Raw genomic sequence first — 6,460 nt, 5'->3', positions numbered from 1 at the left:
TTGAACCGAGGACTCATTAGGCCTAGTAGTTCTCCTTTTGGTGCACTTGTCCTATTAATTAAGAAGAAAAATAATATCTATAGGATGTGCATTGACTATCGTGCCCAAAACAAAATCACTGTTAAGAATAGATATTTGATCTCTATAGGATGTGCATTGACTATCGTGCCCTAAACAAAATCACTGTTAAGAATAGATATCTGATCTCTAGGGTATTTGACCTTATGGATAAACTACAAGGGGCCACTATTTTTAGCAAGATAGATCTCAAGTCTGGATATCATCAAGTACGCACGGATAAATCTGAAAATTTTAAAACTACATTTAGAACTTAGTTTGGTCATTATGAATTTCTTGTTATGCCTTTCGGTTTGACCAATGCACCAGCTACATTCAGTCGTATGACGAATCGTATATTTTTGAAGTATCAGAATTATGTGATTGTTTTCTTTGATGATATTTTGGTTTTCAGTAAGGATGAGAATGAGCATTGTGAACATCTATCTTTAGTTTTCAAATTGTTGAAAGAGAATCAATTGTATGCTAACCCTAACAAGAGTGAATTTTTCCAAACCTAGATTGAATACTTAGATCACATTGTTTCTTCTGATGGTATTTGCATTGATCCTAAAAAGATAGAGGCAATTTTGAATTGGCCAATCCCTAAAAATGTGCATGAGTTACGTTCTTTCTTAGGCCTTGCCAACTTGTATAGAAAATTTGTGAGAAATTTTTCATTGCTTGCATTGCCTTTGACGAAATTGTTAAAGAAAGGTATTGTGTATCCTTGGTTTGACAACTAGAAAAAGTCTTTTGATTTTTTGAAACATGCTTTAACACATGCTCCTGTCATACAATTACCCGATTTTAGTCAACCATTCTTATTAGTAGTCATAGCGGATCAAGAATAGGAGCTATTCTCATGTAAGATTCACATCCCATAGCCTATTCTAGTTGCAAACTTAAAACTTTTGAGTTGAAATATTCCACCTATAATAAAGAATTGTTAGCTATAGTTCAAGCCTTATGTCAATGGAAACACTATTTGATGGGATCCAAATTTATGATTAAAACTGGCCAGCAAAGTATCAAACATCTCCTTAGTCAGCCACAAATTTCTGACCGCCATATTAAATGGGCTGCTTTCATTCAAAGTTTTCATCCACTTATCCAATATCAACCAGGAAGAAAGAATGTTGTTGCTGATGCATTGAGTAGGAGACCGAGTATCCATAATATTTTTGTTCTATCCTTTGATTCCCTTACTCTTATGAAGGATAACTATGACCATGACCCCAGTTTTCAAGCTGATTGGAACAAATTAGTTGCTGGATTCCAATTGATTCTGTCTTACTTTGATGGATTTATGTTTTATGAGAAAAGATTGTGTGTCACTGTTCAATTTAGATCATTTGTGTTGCACGAAATTCATTGTCCTCCATATCAAGGTCATAGGGGTATTATATTCACTTTAAGAACATTGGTTGAAGATTTTTACTAGCCGCAAATGGAATCTGACGTTTCTAACTTTGTTTCTGAGTGTTTAATTTGCCAAAGAGTTAATCAACACCATGGTAAGCAATACGGTTTGTTAATGCCTTTACCAATTCTTCCTGACCGTCCATGGGAACATATTTCAATGGATTTTATAACTAGTTTGCCTAATACACAAGCTAATCATGATATGATTTAGACTATAGTAGATTGATTTAGTAAACAAGTATATTTTCTACCATGCAAGAAAACATTAACCGCATCTCAAGCTGCACAATTGTTTTTGAAGACTGTTTTCACTAATCATGGTTTGCCAAAAGTTATTATTTCTGATCGTGATTTTAGATTTTGTAATAATTTTTGGACTACTTTGTTTGCTAATTTGGGTACTAAGATTGATTTCTCATTTGCATTCCATCCAGAAACCAATGGGCAAACAAAAGCTACTAATAGTACAATTCTAGATTTTTTGCGTGCATACACAATTTCAAAACCACAAACATGGGGCACACACTTGCATCTACTTCAATTTGCATACAATAATACTTGGCCTACTTAGGCATTGAATTTTCATCTGGTGACTCTAGAGCCCTACCATTATCTTCTTCCTTATAGTCCTACTAACCTTTACCCTTAAGGAAATTGGCCAAGCTGAACTTTTAAGCATGGAAGTCATGATTGTCAAGATTATTAGTAAGAATCTGATTAAACTCCTCAACCATTGTGTAGTAAAAATAAAAAATTTAATAGTATCAATATTGTGCTAATTCAAGTAAATTGTCACCTATATTGATATTATTACATAAGCATATACTGAGTAACACTTGTAATGTTTGATAATTGTAAATACTACCTACCACACATAACATCTACAACTTGTTTGCCAATGACAAGGCTTGTAGAGTTCTCAAATCTTATTGGATTTCTCGGGGAAGTCCAGGCATGTGAGTGTTAGGTTGTATTAAGCTTGATATCTGAATAGAGAGAAGGGTCTTTTGAAGCTCCAGAGCAAGAAGGTATTATATTCTATGTGGACTGCATAGGTGTCAGACTATTCTAATGTATATTGGGCCTATTTTTGAGCCTCAGACATATTGTTTGATGCTTTATCTCATGTGAATTGTGAATATTAATCTATAGAGATTGAATTAAATTAGATTATTACTGAGGCATAGTCTCATTTTATGTCTTTATGTTGATATATATGCTATATAAGAATTGAATATAGGCTCTTACATGATAAATATACTCTAAACTCCAATTCTCTTTGTCTCTTGAATTTTTATTACTTTATACTTTCTACTTCTACAAATTTTCTTTTATCTATGATGTGAACTCTTCTTACCTGAATCTTGATAGCTTTTAGCCATACACAATAAATATCCCAACATCTTTGGTGAACCCAACGTAAAAGGCCAAAGGATGAGATCTCCACATTCAAGCGGATTGCACTAAGCTACTATTGGTGTGTGGCCTTCTTAGAGGGAGCAAAACATAAAAAAATGGACCCAACATCTCAAGCACCTCACGATTGTCCTCGTGCATGCTAACATGCATCTCTCTTTTTTGTGCAGTCTCTCTCTCAACCTCTCTCCTTGGCCTTCGTCTCAGGAGCCTCCCTTTCTTCCTTATGGGCATTTAGCCTCGTGTTGTGGAAATGAGAGGGTATGACATCAATCAACCTCACCTCCTTGCTCTTTTTAAGGGGAGGGATCTCTAAATTTCCCTTCATCTTCTTGTTTGTAATGCCTTGTGGGACCAGCAACTTGTCGTATTTGAACCTGAGTAACCTGAGGGATGTGAAGTCCCTAGGCATCATTGCCACCCTATGGGCATGAGTTGCCAAAATGTAGGAGTCTTGAAAAAATTCTACCATAAAGTCCTCATCAGTAGCTTCATGTAGGCAATCCAGTCCTAAGGCATGCGAGTGGAAGTCCAAGTTTTTTGTTTTGCATACTCCTATTCAGTTAAGTGACGTTTTGTCATTGATATGCTAAAAACACAATATTAGTGAGTTTGGGAATCTCCCAATTCCCATTTTTTAAATACTAAAAAGGTGGCACTTGAAAAATGGAATCTATTGAGCTATAGAGCACTCGATTTGGAATTATAGTGTTCAAGTTCTAACAAATCCAAAGATTTGACCACATATCCCAAACTTATGGAAAATTCCCAAATTCCCCAATATGGTGTTTAAAGCTCTTTGGCAAGCGGTTTTCTTATAGTGTCGTTAGCCAACATCTGTTTTCTTGCATATATATTTAACAATCCTGGTAAATGGCATCTTCGCAATTGCATGCTCATGGCAGTTCATGATCCTCCTTAGCTCTTTAAGGACAGAGGCTTGTTGTTGGTATCCCTTACAATGAGCTCTCGTTTGCAAGGGGGTCATCCTCTTCCTGAAACTAGATCCCTATTGTGAGCTTAGGCCAGGGGTTGATGCATTGTCTTGCACATTTTTCCCAGAGGATGCGCCTTGTTGTTGTGCAGTGTGTGGGTCTTTGGATGATACTACCCTCACAGTTTGCTTTGTTCTGGCCATGTCTACGAAAGAGTATAAACATAGTATTAGAACTCCCAATGAGAAAATGGAAAAAAACTAGAGAAATGAGATAAAAGAGACCGAACCCGCACATTGCGAGGGAGGGGGTCCCAAAATTAGGAGCCACCCCCTTCATGTTGTGTGGGGTGGAGGGAATTGTAGAACTTGAGGGGTGGGGGGTCCCAAAATTAGGAGGTCCCCCTCACGTTGTATGGTCTCACAAACACAAAACGAGAGGGGGGGGGGGGTCTAAAAATTAGCCCCTCGTGTTGTGTGATCTCGAGGACCACATAATGTAGGGTCGTACCAAAATTAGGCCCCCCCTCATGATGTGTAGGGTTAGAGGGAACCGCAGAATGCGAGGGCGGGGGGCCACTATATTAGGAGGCCCACGCCCTCACGTTGTGCAACTCCCAGCTGTTGAGGGAAACTGTACAACATGAGAGTAGGGTCACAACATCGAAGGCCTCCCTCTTACATTTTGTGGCTCCTAATGGGGTGGCAGAGGACCGTACAATGTGAGGGTAGGGGGTCGCAAGATTGGGAGGGCCCCCCCTTGAATTGTGTGGCTCTCGCTACAAGGGGATGACATAACATGAGGGGGGTGGGTCAAGTTTTTTCCAGACCTCACGTTGTGCATGCATAATGCAAGGGAAGGGTGCTCTTGCAGCTCGTTACGGCCATATCACTTTGTGAGGGCTTCGTAGGGGAAGAGACTCACCACCATAGAGTGTCGAGGGATATGGAGGTTTGAGAGGCTTGCAACATGCAAAAAAGTGAAAAATCAATCAATTACCAAATTTTGTGCTATATATGACGCTTACATGTGCTAAAGTCACTCAATGCTATGTCAACAAGAATGTGTGCCCACACATGTGAGAATTAAAAGCACATGCCATGTGTTTGCCACTGTGGTTCCTTTTGCATGTGAAGAAATGAGTGAGGCACTGTTAAATATGTGGGATCTAGAGCATGGCAGATGTAGAAGCTATGGAGGTTGGAAGTGAAAGAGTGAGTTCATGAAGACGCTGACATGACTCACTATTACACAAGTGAATTAGGTTCCAAGATGGAAGCTTGGACTCATAAACACAATCTTGTGTAAATAGGAAACTGGATGGTAGCACTTCTCCTACTATGTATATGGGATTCTAGTCCTTAGCCCTCACTGCTCCTTACAAAGAGACTGAAGTAGGTGTGATTGCAAACATCTCAACACCCCTCCTCAATCACAACTAGAAGTACAAAGCATATAGAGGCTTTAGTGAAAACAACACCTGCAAAGTGTGGGCACACCATAAATATGGCAAAACACTAGAGGCTGTCGCAGAAAAGGCTAAGTGTGGATACCATAAACATGATGGATATCCAAAGGCTGTAACAGGGTCCTCACAAATTGTACAGAGGCTGTAGTATAAGGCTACATGAGGAGTTTACAAGTTTATGTCCGAAGCATTAGGGCTAGGCAATACAAGGCTAAAAGAGTCTATTTGAATAGAAGGACTGATGAGGTTTGTCCTTCTCCTGGTGGTCTTTTTCTTCTTCTTCTTCTTCTTCTTCTTCTTCTTCTTCTTCTTTTTCTCCATGTTCTTATTCTTCTTTAACAACAACTAGATAGGCCTTTTGGGACCTCTTTCTAGCGTGGCAGAACTTCTTGGTGTGTCCAGTCCTTTTGCAGAAGTCACAGAAGAGCTGATCCTTCTTGCCTTTATACCTGTTGCCAACATATAATGCTTGTTCATCTCTAGAGGTGCTTGATTCTTCCTTAGTTTTTAGCTTCTCTTTCTCCTCTAGCAATGATGCCTGGATATCAAAAAGCTCAAGGTTTGGCATATTGATTAGAGTTGTTGATACATTATCATATTCAGGAGGCAAACTTTTAAGTAGAACATCAACGCAAACATCTTCTTCCATTTTAATGTTGATTCCTGCAAGCTGAGTTAGAAGTGCTTCCATGTAATTTAGATGTGTGGCAAGTGATGTGCTAGACTTCATTTCAAGCCTAAAAAATTCAATCAAGAGACCATACTTTGATGACTTAGACTGTGCACCAAACAAGGTGCCAAGTCTCTTCCATGTATCCTGTGAAGTATCACAGTTATCCACATATAGCTGTCGTCTAGCTCCAATTTGATAATGGCATGAGACTTATCATCATTCTTTTGCCAAGTGACTGCAAGGTCCGCATCACGAGGCTTCTTTTCTTTTCCAGTGGTAATGGCCTAGAGGCCCTTTTTCATCAGGATGAGTTTGATGCGGGCTTGCCAAGTGTGAAACTCGACTCCTTTGAAGTGAGCTGATGGAGAGTCTTTTCCCGTGTTGGATTTGTAGAGACAACAAAAAATCAACTTCAGAATTCTCAAATTTTATAAGTGGAAGAGTAGATTACAATATGTAAAGAGACACAAGTAATGACAGTGCAAA

The sequence above is a fragment of the Lygodium microphyllum genome, chromosome 6 (genome assembly GCF_053477565.2).
Source record: "Lygodium microphyllum isolate KBCC chromosome 6, Lygodium_microphyllum_v1.1.10, whole genome shotgun sequence".
In the NCBI taxonomy this organism is placed as follows: domain Eukaryota; kingdom Viridiplantae; phylum Streptophyta; class Polypodiopsida; order Schizaeales; family Lygodiaceae; genus Lygodium; species Lygodium microphyllum.
The sequence above is the reverse complement of the archived record's forward strand: the minus strand, read 5'-3'. Positions refer to the sequence as shown.